The sequence below is a fragment of the Stegostoma tigrinum genome, chromosome 21 (genome assembly GCF_030684315.1).
Source record: "Stegostoma tigrinum isolate sSteTig4 chromosome 21, sSteTig4.hap1, whole genome shotgun sequence".
In the NCBI taxonomy this organism is placed as follows: domain Eukaryota; kingdom Metazoa; phylum Chordata; class Chondrichthyes; order Orectolobiformes; family Stegostomatidae; genus Stegostoma; species Stegostoma tigrinum.
Genome location: NC_081374.1, coordinates 13,501,612 through 13,525,896, shown reverse-complemented (window position 1 = coordinate 13,525,896; position 24,285 = coordinate 13,501,612). Strand labels below are relative to the sequence as shown.

The window sequence follows — 24,285 nt, the reverse complement described above, 5'->3', positions numbered from 1 at the left end:
TGCCTCATGAATGCAATGGACTGGTTGCTTCTGGAGGCTGGTTGGCAGCTGCCAGGAACTGCTGGGTCTTGCACCACCATGGTCTGCTGGACATGTGCACATGACTGCACACCATCTCCCCAGCCATCAGTCCTCCTGGTGACTCAATGGTTAGCAAAAATGCTCAGCAAATAAATTAACATTTTGACTTTTTCCATCTTCAGTCATACAAACTCATACTATAAAGCTAATTGTATCACCAGGGTAATGGCATTCCCATCAACTTATAGTTTAGATTCCCTACAGTGTGGAAACAGGTCCTTCAGCCCAACAAGTCCACACCGCCCCTTGAAGTATCCCACCCAGACCCATCCCCCTTATAACCCACACACCTCTGAACACTATGGGCAATTTAGCATGGCCAATCCACCTAGCTTGCACATCTTTGGACTTTTGGAGGAAACCGGAGCACCCAGAGGAAACCAGAATCGAATCTGGGTCCCTGGCGCAGTGAGGCTGCCGTGCTAACCACTGAGCCACCGTATCACCCACCGTGTGCTTTGAGGCTGTGGGTGGAATTCTGTATGGGCCCAAGTGATGTGAATTATGGAGAAACTTGTGCCATAATGGTGCAAGAAGTCTACTGAGGGCTAGCTTGACATTAAGACCATCTCACAGCATCTTTTATACAACTGCCTGAGATCCTTTTTGGGTTTGGAGAATCACCAATGAAGGAGCATTAATATTTGTTCATCACCTTACTGACTTCTCATTCATTTGCAGCTTCCTATCACACTGAACAGACCAAAGTAGATGAAAAGAATTCTTGCCATGGGAGTCAGAATGGGTACTGCAAGGAGCCTCTATCTTTATCAGCATCAAAAAGCATCTCCAGGGCACAATTCACAGGCACCAACTGCATGTACCCCCTTGTCCATGGACATTGGCATCTAAGATCTGCCATACACCCCAGATCGTCTTGACTGGGGCTGTCCAATTATCTCTCAAGGACGGTTGGCTGCAGTCAGAGGTCAGGTGTGTTCAGCGAAACTGAGGCAAAGAAGGTTGTTGGAGAGGGGAGCAAATGGGACTGCTGCTGTGAGGAGCAGACTCAGGAACTTATTCCTGGGAAATAGGGATGTATGCTCACAGAATGAAGGAGACTTTTTAAATTCATTTTGTGGGATGTGGACGTCAATGGCTGGCCAGCATTTCTTGCCTATCCCTAGTTGCACTTGAGAGGGTAGTGGTGGTGAGATTATAATTGTGAATGTGTCGGGGCAACAGCGTTTGTAAAGGGAGGATTTGAGAAAGCATAGAGTGGAATCTTGGAGAAAGCTATACAATTCTATCAGGACTAACTACCAGGGCCAGACGAAGGAAGGATATTCCCAGTCGTGGGGGAGTACAGAACCAGATGTCATAGGTTAAGGATAAGGGCTACCCTTTTTGGACCAAGGTGAGGAGAAATGTCTTCACCCTCAGAGTGGTGAACCTGTGGAATTTACTACCACTTAAGTGATTGGGGCAAAACATTAAGTGGTTTCAAGATGAAGGTAGATAAAGCTCTTGTGGTGAAAGGGAACAAGGGATAATGGGGAAGAGTGGGATTAGAGTATTGAGCTAGATGATCAGCCATGATCATATTGAATGGTGGAGCTGGCTCAAGGTGTAGAATTGCCTACTGTTGCTCCTGTATTGCATGTTCCGATTCAATAGGGTAATACAGTTCAGCCATGGTCAAGAATACCCTGGCCTTTAGATACTTCTTAGGTCTGTTAACAGGAAGAACAAGGCTAGTGACAATGTTTCACTTGCTGATGTGAAATACAGGAAATTGAGAAGACTCCCCATCAACCTTTCAGAATGACTAGGAATGCGCAACAAAGGTTGCCTTGTCAGCGTTAGTGACAATCCAAGAATTGAAACAAAACAAGCTCTACGTTGATTAATGATCATACTGACGGAAAGGCCATCAGGAATTAGGCTGGAGAAGTACCTTATTTCCCCTAATCTCTTGTAGAGTCGACATAACTGGGGCTAGCCAACATTATAGAGGCAGATGTGGATGAAACAGATACAGTGTCTTCCCAGGAACAAGTGCAAAGAGATACAAAGGGCAGTCAACTCCTAATACATATAAATAGAAGCAATCAGTTTTCCAGCACATTTATTGCTTCTATTGGAAAACATTCAGAGAAAAAAAGAGATGGTGGAAATTGAAAGTTGGACAGTATTAAAGGAAGCATTGTGAGAATAAAAATGAATATGACTGAAAAATGGCCCAAGTAGGTCAATACATTGGTCAGACTGTCTTACTGACTATTTAGAAGGAGCTAAGAACTAAGCAAAACAAAAGTCCTAGACATTTCTAAGAAGACAATTACATGCTTTGAAGTTTTTTCACAAATTTCCCAGTGCCCTGCATGCCATCAGGTTTCTGTAAAAGGGTTGGAGAAGTAGATCAGATACTTAGCAGAATATCTGGCAGATAAAGAACTTCCTGCATTCAACTTATTGGTTGCAATTAGGGTTGATGGCAGAATGAAAGTGAATGTAAAACAAGATGTTCTTTTCTGCTCATGAGTACACTTCAGACATTACATCATCACTCTTTAACTGGAGGAGAAACGTTCCCTCAGTAAAGAGTTTAAAGAACTCTTGGAAATCTGAACATTTCAATCAAAGGGGTACTTGCTGCAATCAATGTGCCTCTTTGTTGTATCAACTGGGTGAGGACATTGGTTGCTCTTGTGGGGAAGATGTGGACCTCTGCAGTAAAATTTTCTTCTACAAGTTTCCAAGATTAAAATGGCAGGTCTTAACTGGGATGTTTTGTCATCAGTCACTATAAAGTGTGTAGATGCTACTTGTTGAACTTTGTTCCATTCAACCTCCATCAGTTTCTTTTAACCCAGAGGGCAAATAAGAGTCAACCACATTGCTGTGGGTCCGGGATCATATGTAGGTAAGGCCAGCAGCGTCCTTCCTCGAAGGGGATTAATGAGCCAGATGGATTTTTACAACAATTGACAACAGATTCATGGTCATCATCAGGTGCTTAATTCCAGATTTGTTATTGAATTCAAATTCCAACATCTGCCATGGCAGGATTCAAACCTCGGCCCCCAGAACATTACCTGGGTCTCTGGATTAATAATCCAGTGATAATATCACTAGGCCGTTATCTCAGGTGACTGAATTGAAGCCCTGTCAAAGCAATATTCGTCTCTCAAAGTTTGATCCCTGACTGTAAAAAGTCTCAAGTGAGCACATAGATTATCATTGAGGTCTTATGCATATCTCAGCTGCCAGTTATACCGCTCATCAGTGTCTGAATATTGACTATTTGCCTGATCCAAGTAGACACAAGCATATTCTTCATCTTGGGTAGTTTTTCATTAATTGCATGCAGTTGCTGAATTTCCTCTCGATGGTCTGTTCCTGAGGTTTGAAACTTTTCTCTAAGTACACTAAGTTTGCACTGATGCTTTCTGTGCATGGTTGCAAAGATTCATTACATGCTTCAGCTTATCTGATGCTCCAATACTCAAGTCCTTACATTGGAAATGTAAGGTCATTGTCTTGCACAATTGAAGATCCCTTTCTAACTCTGTAATCTGAGATATAATGAAGCGGTAGACTTTTGATTGACAGTATCAAAGCTTCATTAGCTTTCCTCAGTTACTGAATCATCCTAAGGTACAGCTCCTTCTGGCATTCCAAATTGGGAGGAACGTTGAATCTAACTATGGTTGCAATTACTGCTGTTGTATCATTACCTCTTTTTTACCCACTTCAGAAAGGACACAAAAAGGCATTCAGGATCATACAATGAGCGTGGAATATACAGTGTGGAAGGAGGCCATTTGGCCCATTGATTTTGTGTCAACCCTCCGAAGACCATCCCGCATTGACGCAGCGACCCCTCCACCACATCTCATAATCCAACACCTACTGTGGCTAATCCATCTAGCCTACATATCCCCAAACATTACGGACATATTGGCCAATCCACCTGACCTGCACATCTTTGGACTGTGGGAGGAAACCAGAGCACCTGGCCGAAACCCAAGCAGAATGTGCAAACTCCACACAGACAGTTGCTCAAGGCTGCAATTAATTCTGGGTCTGAGGTGCTGTAAGGCAGCAGTGCTAAATACTGAGTCACCATGCCATCCCATTCAGCTCAAATTATATTTTTACAGGCCTTGGGCTGGTCTCTCTGTCCTGGTGAGTGAACTGAGTTGAATTCAGCATCTCCAATAACTACTAATTGAACTATATTTAAATCTATATATTTCTCCACTTAATAAAAACCTGTAATGCCTCTCTGTGATGTCACCTGTTGTACCAAAGTGTAGCGAGCATCAGCCCTTTCACTCTAACCTTAATAATTTCCAATGCCCCAATGTTGAATAGAGGTCAATATAAGAGCTCCTTTTCTTAACCGTGGTGAGGTGTGAAAGAATTGATACAGCTACACCTATATCTAATTTTAAATTAATTTCTTTACCATTTTCCATAATATCTGCAAACTAAAGCCTGTCAAATAGGCCTGTGCCATCAGAGGAGTCAAAACTTTGCTATCAGACTGCCCTTTTCTACAGCAAGTTAATTCAGCATCTCTTTATCCTCAAATGCTGGGATATCTGCCCACTTCTGAGGCCTATGTTTAATTCCTTCTCTTGCTACACAGCGTGCCATGATCTCTTAGGTTGTACACATGGCCCTCTCCAAAACTGGCTAGGTTAGTCTTCATGGAGTGGTCAATGCTCTTTTTCTTTGTATGGTTGCCATTGGCAGATTTCATGAATGCTTATTTCATTTCCATCTCTGCTAGTATCTTTGATTTTCTACAATGTTTCCCACATTACAACTGGCCAATTTCTTTGTTATCTCTTGTAAGTTGTATTTCCCACATTCTCTGCTGTGGGCTTTCTTCAGTCATTTTCAGGATTTATGTGGCCTTTGACTCTCCACAACTCGGTGCCTGTGTAGTCCTTGAAGTCCATTGCTCACTGATCCAAGACACAGCTGAGCTTCTCTTCAAGTATTCTCCCCACTTCAGGGTCAGATCATTGGATTGGGCTTGTGGCTTACCCATTGAACTTGGAACTCTACTGTTGATGGTTTTTACTCTGCACTCTGTGGGCATGGTCACTGCCTACCACCACGCAAAATGCTGTAGTCTACAGTCATCTGAGTGAGCCTTAATAAACTTCATTATCATAACTTTTTACAAAGCGTAATAATAGAGGAAATGACTTTGCAGCTTGAAGGTGTGCGTTCCATTTCCATGTGATCTGAAGGCACTGCAGCATCTGTCCTTTTACACATGCTTTTTAGCTATTCTTGTAATAAAGACATAATTAACTCTCCAATCCACACTTCTGATGCTTAGATTTGACTCCAAGGTAGGTTCAGATTAAAATGGCGGATGTAACATCTAGCAACTCCTTGCATGAGTAATAGCTTATTCTTATTCAGCAGAACCAGGAATCCAATAAGCCAGTTGATGGTTGATATTTCAGTTATATCTAAAGAGAAAGGAAGGAAAATGGTGCAGCCTGTTAGTTGTTTATTTCCTCTCTCCTCCCACCCTATCCTTTTTTTAAATTTTGTGACTAAATACATTGTAAAGTGATCTTTTAATTAGTCCGGTATAGTGTTTTAGCTGCAATAACATTCTGTGCGACTGACCAAGAGTCACATGGCTCTATAATGGAAAGGGAAAATAAACAACATCTTTGTTTATTGAGTTGATGTCTTTCAAAGGGAGTTTTCTGACCACGGTCTCTGTGGAAAAGTAAACAATTGTTGGGAGAATCAAAGTCCACCACGGTGATGGAATAATTATTACTGATTATCGGGCTATCTAATGTTTCTAATTGCATCTACAATATTTGCTATGGTCATTTTGTGATCAGTAAAACTTTCACACAGTCAAGTTGGGCTGAAGGGTCTGTACCTGTGTTGTCTGTCTGTATGACACCTGAACTGTTCTGACGGTGTGTGAATTGCTTATGTTTTATTAATTCCTGAGACGTCATATTGTAGTCAAAGTTGACATCTGATGATCATTCCTGTTAACTCATGAGAAATTCTGTGATCAGCATCCTTTTCCAATTTTACAATGGTTTTGTATAATATTGGTGCTTGCCCGAATTATTCTAGAGGAAAATTAGGAGCCAAACACATTGACTTGACACATGTAGACCAGGCAAAGAAGACAGAATCAGAGATAATGGGAACTGCAGATGCTGGAGAATTCCAAGATAATAAAATGTAAGGCTGGATGAACACAGCAGGCCAAGCAGCATCTCAGGAGCACAAAAGCTGACGTTTCGGGCCTAGACCCTTCATCAAGGAGGGGGATGGGGTAAGGGTTCTGGAATAAATAGGGAGAGAGGGGGAGGCGGACCGAAGATGGAGAGAAAAGAAGATAGGTGGAGAGGAGAGTATAGGTGGGGAGGTAGGGAGGGGATAGGTCAGTCCAGGGAAGACGGACAGGTCAAGGAGGTGGGATGAGGTTAGTAGGTAGATGCGGGTGCGGCTTGGGGTGGGAGGAAGGGATGGGTGAGAGGAAGAACCGGTTAGGGAGGCAGAGACAGGTTGGACTGGTTTTGGGATGCAGTGGGTGGAGGGAAAGAGCTGGGCTGGTTGTGTGGTGCAGTGGGGGGAGAGGACGAACTGGGCTGGTTTAGGGATGCAATTGGGGAAGGGGAGATTTTGAAACTGGTGAAGTCCACATTGATACCATATGGCTGCAGGGTTCCCAGGCGGAATATGAGTTGCTGTTCCTGCAACCTTCGGGTGGCATCATTGTGGCACTGCAGGAGGCCCATGATGGACATGTCATCTAAAGAATGGGAGGGGGAGTGGAAATGGTTTGCGACTGGGAGGTGCAGTTGTTTATTGCGAACCGAGCGGAGGTGTTCTGCAAAGCGGTCCCCAAGCCTCCGCTTGGTTTCCCCAATGTAGACGAAGCCGCACCGGGTACAGTGGATGCAGTATACCACATTGGCAGATGTGCAGGTGAACCTCTGCTTAATGTGGAAAGTCATCTTGGGGCCTGGGATAGGGGTGAGGGAGGAGGTGTGGGGGCAAGTGTAACATTTCCTGCGGTTGCAGGGGAAGGTGCCGGGTGTGGTGGGGTTGGAGGGCAGTGTGGAGCGAACAAGGGAGTCACGGAGAGAGTGGTCTCTCCGGAAAGCAGACAGGGGTGGGGATGGAAAACTGTCTTGGGTGGTAGGGTCGGATTGTAAATGGCGGAAGTGTCGGCGGATGATGCTTTGTATCCGGAGGTTGGTAGGGTGGTGTGTGAGAACGAGGGGGATCCTCTTGGGGCGGTTGTGGCGGGGGCGGGGTGTGAGGGATGTGTTGCGGGAAATACGGGAGACGCGGTCAAGGGCGTTCTCGATCACTGTGGGGGGAAAGTTGCGGTCCTTGAAGAACTTGGACATCTGGGATGTGCGGGAGTGGAATGTCTTATCGTGGGAGCAGATGCGGCGGAGGCGGAGGAATTGGGAATAGGGGATGGAATTTTTGCAGGAGGGTGGGTGGGAGGAGGTGTATTCTAGGTAGCAGTGGGAGTCGGTGGGCTTGAAATGGACATTGGTTACAAGCTGGTTGCCTGAGATGGAGACTGAGAGGCCCAGGAAGGTGAGGGATGTGCTGGAGATGGCCCAAAGAAGACAGAATGTTTCTTTGACTTTAGAACATAAGCAAACCCAACAGCTACATGACGCATTCCAAAAACTTCATGGCTCCCCAGATTCATGGCATAATGCATTTATTCAGTCTATCTATGCTTTGCCAATTGCATGCAATCATTTGAGCCAATCAAATTTAACAGTTTAAAGTAGATGGCTGATAGCATCTTATTCACAATACTGGATTAATGAAGGGAATGAGATAGCAGTTTTTCTTATATTTTGTTCAAAGTTCAATCTTCATCCAAGCATTGTAGAATTTTTATGAGGCATGCCATGAAAAGTCAGATTAAGTGTAGTTTATTATGTACTGATAGATTTCTGACCTATGAACTTGGCATTGGAGTTCTCTTTAATTATTTCCATAATTTTAAATCAAGCTGACACTCAGATGATTTGCTCCTTTACACAGCTGGAGACATAGGAAAGTGCAAAGTGAATTTGTTCACCCCTGATTTGGAGAGACGGCAAAGCAGATGGAAAGAAATTTCCTGATGGTGGACTGGAATCTACTTCACGGCATTCCAGAGAACAACACATTGAAGTGGAAGAGTCACTATCATCAAGGTGAATCTGTCCTTAGATAGCCAGATAAAGTGTGAATTTTTCTAACGTTTTTTCTTAGACTTAAATAGTGGGAATGTCTTGATATGTTTTGCACCCATCTTACATCTTATAGCGTAATGTGTAACGATACATAATTACACAGCATATATGTTAGCCTGTGTTTCTGGATGTGGATGTGTTACTGGATTAGCAATTCTTACTCAAACAATCCTATGTGTGACTCCAGTCCCACGTCGATTTAGTTGGCTCTTAATCACTCTCTGAAATTGTCTAACGGCCTCATTTAAGAATGGGCATTAAATATTGCTTTTCCAGCAACACACAATCCCAAGAATGAATTATTTTAAAAATGATCACAAAATAGAAGATTGTAACATTCCAAAGTAGGACATTTTTTTCTCTAAAATTATATTGTCTGTCTATGTATGAGTTCCTTATTGCTATGTTTAGTATTTTTGCATACTCTAAAACACTTTCTTAAACAAATTATCCAGAAAGCTAAATTGTCTGAAGTAGATAATGAACACAAAATAGGTAACATTCTTCACAGTCTTAAAATAGTTTAAGTCTACCTAAAAGGTTTAACTGCAACTATCAAAGACTTTGCTGAACTCGTTTCAAAGAAGGTCACTAAGAAAGTAAATACATTGCTTTTTCTTTTTTCTTACTACCTGCTGGTCATGTAATTGTTCTGTCCTGTCTGCTGCAGTCCAATACAGACTGCCATTTAAATAAAATCAGCAAATCATTTTCAAAAGACAGTATAAGCAACACATTGTTATTGTACCTGATGACTCATTTTCTATTTAAGCAGAAATCACCAGCCTGTTCAGAACTTTATGCTGAGAGGTAATGTGCTCAAGTTTGTAACACCTGAGGAGACAGATATAATCCAGCACTACCTGTCAGTCTAAGGTAAGCAAATACCCTGTGACTTTTAAATAAATGATTGAACTTATTTTTGATTTGCTAAATGTTAATAGCTCCTTGCTATATTTTATATTGTTAGCTTCAACTTTATCAAAGATTAAGTAATTTTGAAATTTAGTCAATAACTAGTCAACCAAAATTCTGTTTAAGAGCTACATTTTGCGTCAATTTTGGGTTTTGGTGATGAAACTTGGTTAACTTTTGAGGTATTGTATTTGAGTATCAGAAACTTATTTATTAATAATTGTATTTATTGTATATTCTGTTCATGTTGTCATCAAAGTATTTACAGATATTCTATTATAAATGTTGAATTTTTTTCACATTTAGATGTGCCCATAAATTTAGGTAGGTGGTATAAGTTAGCTCTACATGTATCATTAATGCACCAATGTGTACTGTAAATTACACCATATGGTGAGCTCATGATATTGGCTATGTTGCTTGATGGGGATGTTCCCATCCAAGCAGAGAAGGCTACAATTAACAGTCACATTGACACAGTTGATTTCAAACAACTGAAAAAATTGCAGACGCTGTAAGTCAGAGACAAAAGAACAAATTGCAGGGAAAGCTCAGCAGATCTGGCAGCATCTGTGGAGAGAAATCAGAGTTAACATTTTGTATCGAGTGACCCTTTCTCAGAAGTTCTGAGGAAGGGTCACTTCACTTGAAGTGTTAAATCTGATTTCTCTCCACAGATGCTGCCAGGTCTGGTGAGCTTCTCCAGCAATTTCCACTTTTGTTTCTGCTTTCAAACAACTCCTGGCATCCAGTGTAAGTCCAGCATTGAAACATTGCTGGGGCAAAGTCACCCATCCTGACTTTTGTTCTCGAAACTGAGCTAGTGGCAGGTAAATCTGGTCTGAAAATATTTTTAAAAATTCTACAAGGACTGGAGTAGGAATGGTTCTGGTGAGAGAATTTTTGAAAAGGAAGGAATCAGAACACCACAATCCAAAGTGATCTTTCACAAAATATGTGCAATTGTACATTCCATTTTATGAAGTCAAATGTTCCTTCATTTAATAATTAAGAAGGGTCAAGAAGTACCTTTGTTTTGTGGATGTTGCTTCTTTAAGGCATTCAAAAAGAAAGAAAGAAAGATACTCTTTCAGCATTGAAATTTCTTTCCTTCTTAAATGCTTTTGGTAGATTTTGTTTTCAAGGAGATGAAACATTACAATTATCACAAAATGAAGCATTTATTCTACTTCTGTCTCCCAATATCAGCATTAAACACTCTTGTGTAAAGTTAATGCAGGTAGGTACACTGTAAAGCTGTTTCTTCTCCTTTTCAACAATGTGCTTTCATCCCAATTTCCAGAAAGAGTGCCCCCTACTGCAAAACTTTATTTTTCTTTCTTCAGTGTCTTACAGCCTCTCTGATGAAGATTGCCTTATGTAGAAGTTTACACGAAGCTTTAATCCTGTGGAATCACATCCAATAGGACCATATGTAATACATGCCAAATTTATAGAATGTGTTATTCTTTTGGAGATCATAAATAAGACACTTACAAATGGATGTGAATATAGAAAGCCTGGTTAGGAAGTTTGTGCGTGACAACAAAATTGGTGGTATAGTAGACAGTGAAGAAGGTTTTCCACGATTACAAAGGGATGTTGAACAAATGGGCCAATAAGCTGACAAATAGCAGACGGAGTTCAATCCGGATAAATGTGAGATACTGCATTTTGGCACAACAAACAAGGGTAGGGCTTTTATATTTAATGGTAGGCCCTCGGGTTTTGTTGTAGAACAGAGGGACCTAGGGGTGCAGGTACATAATTCTTTAAAGTTTGCGTAACAGTTTGGCATGCTGTCGCCCAGTGCTCAGTCCTTTGAGTCTATGGGGTTGAGACGTAATGTTGAGGTTGTACTAGACATTGGTAAGGCTTATTCTGGAATACTGTGTCCAGTTCTGGCCGCTGACTTATAGAAAGGACATTATTCAGCTGGAGAGGGTTCAGAAGAGATTTACCAGGATATTGCCAGATATGAAAGCTTTGAGTTATAAGGAAAGGTTGGATAGGCTGGGACTTTTATCACTGGAGTGTAGGAGGTTGAGAGGTGAACTGATAGAAGTTCATAAAATAACAAGAGCTATAGCTAGAGTTGATGGTAGCTATCGTTTCTCTAAAATGGGGAATTTCAAGACTAGAGTGAGAGGAGAGGGATTTAGAAAACATATAACAGGCAAATTTTTCACACAGAGGGTGGTTTCTGTGTGGAATGAAAATCCTGATGAAATAGCGGATGTGGTTACAATTACAATGTTTCGAGGACGTTAGGATGGATACATGAATAGGAAAGGTTTGGAGGGATATGGGCCAGGAGCAGGCAGTTGGGACTAGTTTAGTTTGGGATTGTGTTCAATATGGACTGGTTGGACTGAAGGGTCTGTTTCCATGCTGTATGAGCTTATGACTGTATGACTTCCCCCATAAGTCACCAAAACTATTAGTCAGCTTCTAGGTGGTGATTTTTTGTTCCTTTGTTGAAATACCTGGAACACTCTTGTAGCAATTCAATGTTCATTATTGATTCAAGGTTGCTTAAACTTCCACCCAGAATCCTGGAAATTCCTTACTTACAATGTAACATTAACAATACTCTTAACCCTTACCTTCTACTCAGTCATGTCATGATGAAACTTACCCACACCTAAAACTTTCCTCCTTCAGTCCTCCTCCCTTGAAGGTGATAACGTGTGGCAGAGTTCCAGGGATATTGTTAATTGTTTGATAACTCATGCTTGTAGCTATTCTTCACTTGAGGCTAAATAGTGAGTCAGCGTTTATTAGCTATTTGCCCCATTAGAATACAATCAAGTTTGATCACCTTCAAGAACCAAACATTCTCGCCAAGAATAACTGTACAGCAATTAGGAGAGGATAATGAACAACATTTGTCTATCTTCGCCCAGGTTCCTGGAATAGATAGGCCTTTAGCCTTTGCCCAGAGTTGCATTTGGCTCCCCATTAGAAACCTGCGTGTCTGCTATAATTCTTTCCCCAACAACTGGTGTTATCCAACTCTTATTGTATCCCTAACTGGTTTACTATCCCATTGTTGCACCTGCTATTAATTCCCTGAATACCCTTTGTCCTGTTCCCTTTGAATATCTCCTCTAACTCGACGTTTTCTTTTCCCATTGCTCTGCTATTACTCACCTTATATTTAACACCCAATCCAGTCCCTGCCGATGACACTTAGGTTGTTTCCAGAGAACCCAAGAGTTGCCTCCCTTCATTCCTTTCTCCCATCGCCTTATTATTTAGCCTTGTTTCCCACAATGAATTTTGCCTCTTTTAAAAACTTACCAGGTTAGATGCCACCATAGAAATAATGATATAGCACACCCAATTGCCTATACTTCCCATTGTTGAACCAAAGCAAGAGATGGTTTGGAGTTGGGCTGTGTAACCCAGGAAGAGGCCACCAGTTCCCAATACAGACTGGGCAAAAGCCAGCCTTAGTGTCCAGAACCATGGTCAAATCCTTAAAAATGCATTAAACCATAAAGTAGTCCTCCTGCCAGGCCCTTCACATTCGCCATTACCATCCAGTCCACCCTAATCTCCACTACCCATCTTAATATTATATCATACTACCCTGCACCAATCTTTGATTTAAAGCCAATATGTCATCCTATTTCTTTTGACCACATCCAATAATGTCTCATAATTCCAGTGCCACACTGTTCATTTGTCCAACCCCAATGCCCTGTGTACTCCCTATGCCACATTATGCCCATTTGCCCATTCCCCATAACCCCTCTTCTGGGAATGTGCCACCCAATCTCCCAATCATCTCCTAGCCCTTTCTAGTCCCAATGCTAACTCATTCCTCCCTACTCACCATCCTTTGTCCATTCATCTCCATGTAATTTTAGTGAATATCCACTGTGGCAAAACCTTAGGAGACATGCTGACATGGTCTACCTACTACGTCACTACTCAAAAATAAAACATAAATTCATAACCAAAAATGAGTCAAGACATTGAAAACCTTCAACGAATCCTTTATCAAAACAAACATATCCCTGCTAAACCCTTAAGTGCTTAATCTCTAAAGCTAACAAACCTTTCCATTCTATAAACAGTTGGAGCTCTCCATCAAAATGCTTACTAATAGGCACTCCATTGTGATTATAGTATTTTGGGAAATCAGTCATGCAATACAAAATCTGCTATGTTTTTAATTGAATCAACATTCTTTTAATTTTTTAAAAACTCCACATGATTTTTGGTGTCTTTTTTTGACAGTTCCTGTTCTAGCCCAGAGATAATGGGAACTGCAGATGCTGGAGAATCCAAGATAACAAAGTGTGAAGCATCTTACGATGCTGCTTGGCCTGCTGTGATCATCCAGCTTAACACTTTGTTATCATTGCTCTAGCCCACATCTCTCGCATGCCACTCACTCCTCCTGACGCCCACACTCTCCAATGTCCAGCAATGCACCTTCTATCTTTCCTCCATGATCTTCTTTACCCCTGAACCAAATTTTTGTTTCTTTCCACCCAACCCCTCTCACCCCTACAATTTCCATGCCAATGCATTATGTAGTCATATGTACCCATGGACTTAAGAGAAAAAAGTATAGATCTATTACTTAAAGTTTCATAATGCAGACTACACTCTTTGACTTCTAAAATCATTTTGACATTTGTTGACATTCCTGACAAGTCTTGACATACCTTGAGAGGCCAATGTTTGTTGACACACATTGACGTTTGTTTACATACTTGGCAGGTCAAGTTTTGTTAGCACCTCCAGATCCTTGACAGTTTTTGACAGGTCTGAACAAGTTGAAATGCTCCAAAGGGTTTATATACATTTTATGTATAATCCTATTGATAGTTAAGAGTGTTCAAGGGCACTTGTTTACCCCAAAAGGACCCAATCCCACCATACCTTCAGGGTTATCTCAGGTCTTCAAAGGGATGCCCTAGCTATTCAAAAGAATTGCACTGAGAAAGTATCTGATCTATATGACCTAATCTCCACACTCCGCATTCCATACACCAGGCACTAGACAATTCTCCCCCTTCACTGGAGGCAGCTGGTTACATAAATGGCCAACAACCTCTGACAACCACAATTTCATGAACTACAGATCGCTCCCAGAAACTTAGTTTTCTTCATGTGATGAGATTAAATCAGAATGGGAAAGTATACTGCCAACATGATTCTATTGGAAATTAGAAATATCTGTTACTGTTAAAGGAATGGATGAAAACATTTGGAAGGTAACTCAAGTGATTGTGAGAAGCCAGTTTCCATATTGCACAATGAGAATAAATTGGCAAAATCAATTATAAATATGAACAATGAACACAGGCATGTATAAATATTGGGAATGACGTGACAACAGGAAATGAAGCTGTACAGAGAGGAAGCACGTGCAATTTCAATCAAGGCTGAACCATAATACTTTTCAATAGTATTACTTCTATAACATCACTATTGGAGACATCAGCCAAGCTATGAGGAGTAAGAAAGTGAAGACTAATGTGCACTGAATATCAGACATTCTTCTGCATAATTGATTTTTAATCGTTCAGTCCTTTAGTTGTCACTGAAAAATTCAAAACGCCTAGGCAGGATGGAAAAATAATAAAATTTCACTTTGACCTTATTGTGAAAATATGAATATGTTTAATGATTCTGTGTCATGATGTTTTCACACACTTGAAAAACATAGGTATCAAGGAAGCATGGGTTAAAGCTGGTTATATGAAGTCAGACCACAAATCAGCCGTGATTTTACTGAATGGCAGAACAGGTCCAAGAACTGAATGGCCTATTCCTGTTCCTATTTTCCCAAATCCGGATCAGGAACTGCCGAAGTGACTATTACACACTTCACACTTGGATCCAAGCCTGAAACGTCAGCTTTTGTGCTCCTAAGGTGCTGCTTGACCTGCTAAGTTCATCCGGCTCCACACTTTGTTATCTATGGCTAATTAAGGAGCTGTGTTCAGCATCCCTGTTCAGTTAAGGAAGGCAGGTGGACCAGAAAGATGGAAGGCTCAGCTGAAGGGTTTGCAGTCAAGTCTGGCTGCAAGACCCGGCAGGAGAGATGGGTGCTGCTGAAAAAGGCAGAAGTCCACAAGCGCAGAACTCCCACTTGGTCCTGACTGTCAGGCCATTATTGTGGATGTAGAATCACTCCCACAAGATAGACTGTAGCAGTGTAGGTGGCCACTTGCAATAGTAGATATGTAATGTTGATAATCCTTTGACTCATGGTAGACGGTCTCTTTAAATTAAATGAACACCTTCAGCAGAGCTCACAACCACAGATAGGAACATCCCAGAATTGGCAGCATCTCTCCCAAACAGGGATAATTATGGGCTTTACTGGCCACACACTATTACTAGCTATGAAATATCTGCATTAATTTTACTTCCTCTGACAAGATTGCTCCTAGGCAGAATTGTGCAAGGTAACTAGCTGAGCCAAAGCAAACGTTTCTGATTTATCTCCCAGTGTTTCTCCGAATGCACCTCCTTAGGACAGGGAAATCTCATGCCAAAAAATGAATCACTCTCAGCAAAGCTCCAGCAAAGCAAAATAAGTGATTTCTTGAACAGGCAAATGATGTGCTGTGGGTATGGAGGCAGAGTACTGAGTTCATTGAGATATTATATCTGTACAAGCAGAATCATTAGAAGATCTTGAGCACATTATGGTTTTCCACACAAAAAAAAAGTGTACAAGAGAGTTTGCAGGCATTTAAAAATGTTTATAGCACAGGCTGGATTTTATGTGACTCTTGGGGATGTTTTTGCCAGTCAGTGAGGGGTAGGGCACTTAAAATAAGGCAAGAGCCCAGCCCACCTCCTTCCCACCTACTGTTCAGTTAGTCATCAATAAATTAGGTGGATGGGTGCGAAAATCAGCAACATGCCCGATAGAATCAAGGCCTACAGCGAAACTGCAGGAAGTGGGCATTGGAAATGTCGGATTAGCCATGATCCTATTCAATGGTGGAACAGGCTGAAAGGCCTGAACAGCCTACTCCTGTTCCTATTTCTTCCAGTCTTACCATCTTATTATACTTAAATGGACAATTTAATGTCAACCAGGCTGGTTAACAGGCATATTGACCTGAATAATATACTGTTCACATCATAATACGGTCAGTCTGAGCATTTGGGCAGGAGCGGACAGCCGGTTTTTAAAAGGACTGGAAGATAGTCCCTTCCATTCCTTCCCACTACCTGCTTTCCAAGACCCATCCAGATGCCTCTCTCCCGAAGGAGAACAAACTCTCTGCATCTAATACCCCTCAACTTAACATCATTCAGGGATTCCCTTGAACATCCTTTGTAGAATTAGGCAGCACCCATTACTGAGTATGCTGCACTGCCACAATTAGCCAGCAGCTTTTGAAGGTTAGTCTTCTTCCCACGCAGAATCAGTAATCCCCCTCTGCCCCAACTAGCCCACCCACCCATCTCGTTGATATTAGCGGGCAACTTTATGATACTCTTCACTATTTTAACAGAAGCATTAACACAATTGTTTTGAATGGATTAATGCTGGCATTAAAATATCAGACCAAGAAGCGATTTTGAATATATCATGCATTTACTTGAGTAAAATTAAGGCCTATCTTCTACGTTTCTACAATGTAAACAGAATCATACAAAAAAGCAATCAATTTGTATTTGTTAGCAAGCAAATCTGTAAAGAATAGCAATAAACTGCAAACTGTTCAATGAAAAGGATTGTTCATTGCTGTGTATATCTTTCCATCATCAACTATGGGGACTTGTTAATATTGACTCCATTAATGAGTTCATCGACGGGACAAATGATTGTCAGCTTCCTTCTGAGGTCCCTAATTAACCATTATATTAATCAGTCAATGTTCTTAGAAATTTTGAAACTTTCAAAGGGGATTCAAAGCAATAAATAAGTAACTATTAACTAACAGTACTGTCCAGGGAATTCCAAGTTAATATGTCACCAAACAAGTGTGAATTTCACCTCTTTGATTGATCAAATATGAATATTTCACAGAAGAGTGAAACCTGTTGTCCCTAAACTTTCTACTTTGTTTAAAATGAACTACTTCCAACCAAGGTGTGCAAATTGTGACTCATTTGCATGCTTACCACTGAATTACAATGTTTTGCGTTCACATCTCTCACAAGGGCAGGAGTACAAAAATGAATTTGAGCATTGCTGAGAGCGTGATGCAAGAGCCACTTGAGTGAGGCGTCTAATCAAGGCTCTAGCTGCCTGCTCAGTGGATATAAAGCTCTCATGACACTACATTAAAGAAAAGCACAAGAGCCATTACTAGCTTCCTCGCCAATATTTTACCCTCAGTTGACATCACAAAGAAAGAAAACAGATTATCCAGTTCTTACCACATTGCTGTTTGTAGGAGTTTGCTCTACACAGTTCGCTGCTGAGTTGTCTACTTTAAAACAATGGACTACACGTCTAAAGCATTTCATTGAAAAGCACTTTAAGATGTCCAATGGTTGTGAAGAGCTCTATATAAATGCTGGTCTCTTCTTTTCTCTTACCAAGCATTCTTCTGAATTAGCCTGCTCGGGTCACCTCTAAGGTGGGTAAGATCAAGAAGATGAATGTTCTAGTCACACTCTTTAATCTTCCTCAAACACTGCCTTTCAATTCTTCATTCCAATTGCTCTATGTTGCATAATTAGGTTCCTCTGTTTTAGTGAGAGGTTAGAATAGTTCCTCAGATGCTTATAATTCCCTAAGGTCAAAGGAGAACTTGAGGCACCAAAACTTTAACCATGTGGAAAGAAAATAGAGTTGACATTTTGAGTCAACCAGAACTGATTTTTAAAGAAGAGTGATATTAGTTTTGAAATTTTAACTCTGTTTTCCTTGCACAAATGTTGCTAAACCTGTTGCTTTCTCCAGCAATTTCTGATTTTGAGAGTTTCAGACCACCAGCATGCGCAGTTCTTTGTTTTAGAAAACGTTAACTGTCACTGCTGAAGGCCACTGCTGTGATATGAAAAACCTTTTCATTACAAATCATAAGTTGGGGTTTGGAACATAACTCTTGTGACAATTCACCAGTTACACTACTGTGAGCATCTTTTTCTAAGTGATAGATCAACTCAACTCTGATAATGTTTCTAGCTTGGAAAGACACACACTCGAATGCAGGTTCAATTACAATGTTCAAAAGCCATTTGGATATGTAAATGAATGGGACGTGTTTGGAGGGATATCAGCCAAACGCAGGCAAATGGGACTAGTTTCATTTAGGGACATGTTCAGTGTGGACCAGTTGGACTAAAGGGTCTTTTTTCCATGCTGTGAGAATCTATGACTCTACGACATGTCTGTCAGCCCTTCCCTAGTTAGCGTTAGCAAACAAACTCCCAGGTAGAATGCATACCAAATTTGTCCAATTCAGGATCAATTGCTAATAGAAAAATTCTACCTCACTCTGTAGGCAATGTCCAAAACACACACAGCAAAGACAGTGAGGGGGAGAAAAACATCATTAATACTATGGCTTAGATCTTGCAGAAAGTGGTGACGTGTAACTGTGCTCGCTATTTATCTCGAACATTACTGACCAGAAAGATCTACTCAGCTGCGTGGCATAGATTACACCTTTTCCAATATTAATTTCATTTTGGAATCAACTATATTGGATCTCTGGTGCCCAATAACATTAATATCTAAGTGATTCAGGCTAGACAAGCAATCACATTAAAGATCTATCTCAGACAACAAACCTAATTTTATTATAAGAAAACAAAATAATAGTTGTGGCAATCACATGCATAGAAGCTGAAATAACTTACTTTAAAAAACTAAATTTGATTATTTTGAAAAGTCTCTGGCATCTGCTTTGTGGTTTAGAGAAATTTGAATTTCATTTGTGTAGAAATAGATTTTTATGGCTCGAGCTATCATTCGGGAGCAATTATCTTTGCAAATCCAATTATAACAAATTCAATATGACATAATTTTATTAAAGGTCTTTAGCAATGATACTATGGTGTAAAAATTGCAAGTTTGCATTAATTCAATGATCCCGAATTGATTTAGATATTTGAGAATTTTGTCAATGCATTCTGAGAGTAACAGACAAATCTCTGACAGCAACGTCTGCAATTCCACAGTTAACTGTCCATATGCAGATGCTAGATGATGCTATCAGTGTCCTGGTTAATAATAGTAGGAGCACCGGCAGTTTCTTATTGTGGCAACTGCACAATTCAGGCTAATATTAGTCAGAACCCTCATTGAGGAGGTTTCTGGATACTTGATTAAAAAGAAAGTGAAGCATAGCTGGACAAGCATAAGTACTATCAGGAAAACTATGATTTTCAATCTGATTTTTAAGAAGTCATATGAATGCTCAATACCTTGACTTGCTCTAAGGATTAACAATTACTGATGCAAGTAGAGGGAAAGAAGAAATGAAGATTTCAATTCTCCTTTTTGCTGCATTTGCAACAAATTAAAAGTTCCACAGCTATGACTCTCAACAGTAGAACATCAGTAGAACTTTTCACTTTGAAGTGAGATGGCAACAAACAGAAACTGGGCAGCCTGTAATCTTTTAAATATTGATTGGTTTCTTCAACACCTACTGTAAACTTGTACCTTCTGACTGGAGCTGTGAATACTAGGCTGGAGGGGAAACATAGCGTTTTTTTTCTGTACACACTTTCAAAACACTGAATAGAAGTTACCACTAGACATCATTAAAAAAGCATTAAAAGAAGAGCATCTTAATTATGTGTTCTTGTGCAAAAAGAGCCAAGAGTAGCAATTTGAAGTCAATCACAGGGTTTTTTGAGTCGGTCTATTTGTGATAAATGCTTTAAAGTTTTACTTACTCGATGTTCCACTCAATTTCCCACTGACTTCAAAGGAAATTAAAATTGGGAGAGACACATAATGGGCAGCTGAATTGTTCAAATTACCTCTAATCAAACATGTTACAGGGATTGCCAGATGATTCCCAGTAAAGATGTTGGAGGTAAATTTTATTACTGTCGTTTTTCATCCACCTGTCACCACTGTAAACATTTCACAAACATTTAGACTGCTGTCCAAGTTATTGGTGGCACTGTGGATGAACCCCCCCCCCACCCCCACCAAGCATAGGATCAAAAGATGGATACAACACAGAAGGAGGCCATTTGGTCCATTGCATTCAGACTGAGAACTGAGGTTCCAGACAAGTGACGATTTCTTGTAAAATAAAGAGGAAGTATTGGATAAACTCAACAGATCTAACAGTATCTGTGGAGAGTGAAATAGAGTTAATGTCTGAAGTCGTTTGTTCAGAGTTTAAGGTTTCCTGGCTTAAGAAGTTCCAGAAGTTAGGGAAGAATGGATTTGTGCTTTATTTCAGCATAACATTTCTCACAATTGATAAATTTGTCAAAACCATGGAGACATTTTCTTGTTTGGATGAGAGGGGTTATTTTTCCCACTGGGATAATAGCCCTTCTCCTTTTCTGGGATTCTGTCTGAAAAACCACATGATTTCCCCTGATTCAGTTTGCTACCTAATAGCAGGTCCAGGAGCACTGGAAGCTCCAAGGTGGGGAGAGCAATGAGACAGGTCCCAAATCTATCTCAGCTGAACATGGGATTGAACCCCATACTGAAGGCACTAATCTAATCCACTTCAGTCAACTAGGGTTTGAGCCACTTTTTACTACATGTTGTCACTTGGAACAATAGATAGCATTAGTTGAGGTTTAAGCTTCTTCCCATGGTATGGCTGACATGGAATCTGTCCCACTCTATCCAACTGCATTTGTTGGGAAGGATTTATAAGAGACCCACTTTGCCACATCACAAACACCCCCTTCGTGGCCAAGTAGGTTTAGGGTGAGACAGGGAAGACTTAAAAGGGACCTATGGGGCAACTTCCTCACCCAGACAGTGTGCATGTATGGAATGAGCTGGCAGAGGAAGTGATGGGGTTGATACAGTTACCACGTTTAAAATGAGTTCATGAAGAGGAAGTGTTTAGAGGGGTATGGGCCAAATGCTGGCAAATGGGACTAGATTAATATAGAATATCTGTTTGACATAGATGAGTTGGCCCAAAGAGTGTGTTTCCGTGCTGTACAACGCTGTGATTCTATGACTCTAAATCCGGGAGCTCCTGGCTCCGAGGTAGGGACGCCACCGGTTGTTTCACTAGACCTCTGTTCACACAACTCATTGCTTAGTAAAGTAGAATGCAATTCACTTAGGGCTGAGAAATTGCTTGTAGAAAGTTCATTATTTTCTACCTTTGGTTCATCTTTTAGCCAAATTGCGTTGTGCATGTGATTTGTAGTACATCACAATACTCATATGAAACTCATTGCAGTTTCAATGGCTTCAATGAGGATTTTTGCCTTTGCATTCATGTCTTTGTTGCAATTGCAGACAACATCAGCTCATATCAGCACATGAATGCATTCATTCCTAATCCTGCACAGCACAATTCCAACAGCCATATTTATTAAAGTATGATAAACGAGCAGACAGAGTAAACTCTAGCTGTGGCACTGCCTGGGTAAGTAGGTTCTTAGGGGAGGGATGTGGAAAGATAAAAACAAGAATGCCCCCAAACCTGTTTTCTGGCTGTCTTGGGTGCAAATGATAACTGGGGGAGAATTAGGCTCTAAGTGCCCAAATGCTTCCTAACCGTAGTTTTCAAAAAAAAATTGGTAGCAATTCAACATTTATGTAAAGATTGTGGAATTTATAAAGATAGTATTAGACTGATAATAGTTTACTGGTAACAGGAGTTTTACCTCTGACAGCCTTCTAATGTTTCCGCTGCAGACAATACAGTTTCAAAGCTCTTGACTAATATTTACCTCTGCAAAGGTGCTTCAGGTAATTAGGTATTTGAGTGCTACGTCATCTCTGGCTTGCTGCTACCTTAATGCCTGTGTTTATAAAATAGAGTGCAGACAGATATCTTGCTCCAGTAGAGGTGGGACTGCTCACAATTCAGACTGCAGCCCACAGAAAGAGGGATAGGTGGAACTTGGAAGTCCATGGGAATATTGCCACCTCATCCTAAATAATAAACCAGGTAGGACCCTTTTGCAAATCAGTTTTCTTTTCTTTGCCTCAATTGCCAATTCCTCTTTCTCTTCATTCTTCGATCTGCTGTCTTTTGTTTCTTCATAGTCGACAGGAATATGGGTTGCTGCACATCCCACTTTAAACAAGTGAGGATGTTTTCCAACTTTAGCTGTGTGCTTTCAGGGCTCTGGTTGAGCCTCTATCTGTTTTAGGATATGTGGGCTAATTTTGGCATATCTTTTCCCAGCAGAGTGTGTAGAGTGTAAACGCTGTACTGGTTAGTGCAAGAGGCGATTAACAGGCTCAGTAGTTTTGTTCGATTTGACACAGCAAAGGTTACGTTCCCACTTTCTCCAGGAGTGTTTGCGAGATTGGGGGAGGGGATGGTGGAGATGAAAGGCAATTCATCAGAGCTGCATTTCAGAGTAGCAAAAAGCTAACAGTGCAGACCATCAAAATATATCAACCTGAAGGCACAGAGCTCAGATTCTCCCCACCCTTAAGGATACCAGCTGTATACTTTAAATTCCACACACAGGAAGATCTACCTGTTAGAAAACTCAAGAAAAATTATTCACTTGTTACGTTGTTGATTCACAATAGGTTCCTCAAATTAAACTGCACCAATTTCATTAGTTCTTTTGAAAATGATGAAAACATGTTCTATTTTTTCCTGGCTACTGACTAGAATGCAATGTTAATTAAATCTTAGGATTATCTTGGAGAAATTTCATTCAGTAGTGGAAGTGAGTGGGCAATTTATCAAATAAAACAAAAACTAACACAATGTTTAACTCTTTACAACTATGACTTTTATTGTCGTAATTTATCTTTGTCTTTTAATTGATTGAACGTTAAAAAAGCAAGTTATTTTCCTGTTGTAGCTGTGAATAAAATGTCACAGCATGTAAGAAGGCTGTTTCGCCCATTTTGCTTGTACTGACTCTTTCAATCATCTCATGTCCTTGCTTTCAGCCAACAGCCCTGATAACTTTTCCTTTTAAATTATTCGTTCGATTCACTTTTGAATGTTAACATTGACTCTGCTTCCAGCACTGTGTCAGATACTGCATTTGTTATTCAGATGGTTTTCTGGAAGCAAATATTACTGTTTGAATTGTATATTCAGGGCATTTGTTAACCAAGGGTAATGTACATTTTAATCTGAATGTCCCTGTGCTATAGGAGCTCAAGGTTATCGTGTTGTTCGGACATTTGCTGCAGATCTGTCTCATTCTTTCCTTACAAAATTGACATTCCAGTGTTTGATTTTGTTTGAAATGTTATTTGATTCATAACCTATTCTCTTTTGAATAAGTATTTCACCCAGTAACCATTAGATCAAAGGGCTTAAGATCATCATCAACAAATGAACAAAAAAGACATGATCGGTGGTATGTCTTGTTGACAGGTATTGGTAAGGATGTGAAACAACATTGAAAGCAGAACCCACAATTTTCCAAGTCAGTCAATGGGAAAAAGAAGAATGGATTATTCAAATGATTTTTGGGAAGGAGGGAACAGGCAGAATGTCTCACAGTGAGTGGCTCTTTCTAAAAACCTGTGCAACACCAAGGGGTCAAGTGGCCTCTCTCTGTGAGGCAATAGTCAAGGGTTTTGTCTAACTGGAGGTTTTAGTGCGTGGCTGGGAGAGCTGGATACTTACTGAATAGTGCCACTTCGTCAGCATTCAGGCAGTGGGCAGTTACTAGATGTAGACCTGTTAGCATAAGGATGCGAGGCACAACAATAAATGATATTCTTAAAGAGTCTTTAATGGAATAAAACATCTGAAGGTGTTTCACTTTAGTCTCAAAAACAAAATATGACACCAAACTACTTATAAAGTCATACAGACCCTTTGGTCCAACTCATCCATACCTACCAAATTTCCCAAATTATACCAATCTTATTTGCCAGCATTTGACCCATATCCCCCCAAACATTTCCTCTTCCTCTGGACTTCATTCCACATATGAACCGCTTCTGGCAATTTAAATCTTGATCGAAGAGTTAGAA

The 24,285-nt window shown here is 40.5% G+C and overlaps 1 protein-coding gene across 2 annotated transcripts in view; it reads left to right on the top strand.

Annotated features, from left to right (window-relative positions):
• Nucleotides 1-8,024: 8,024 nt before the first annotated feature.
• Nucleotides 8,025-24,285, top strand: part of LOC125462665 (solute carrier family 26 member 9-like) — a 118,682-nt gene continuing 102,421 nt past the window's right edge. The window contains exons 1-3 of one of the 2 annotated variants that reach the window (XM_059653355.1): nt 8,025-8,261; nt 9,076-9,176; nt 22,142-22,273. The gene's annotated coding sequence lies outside the window, so the exon portion shown is untranslated. The remainder of the gene's footprint in view (nt 8,262-9,075; nt 9,177-22,141; nt 22,274-24,285) is intronic. The other variant, XM_059653356.1, reaches the window with a different exon arrangement.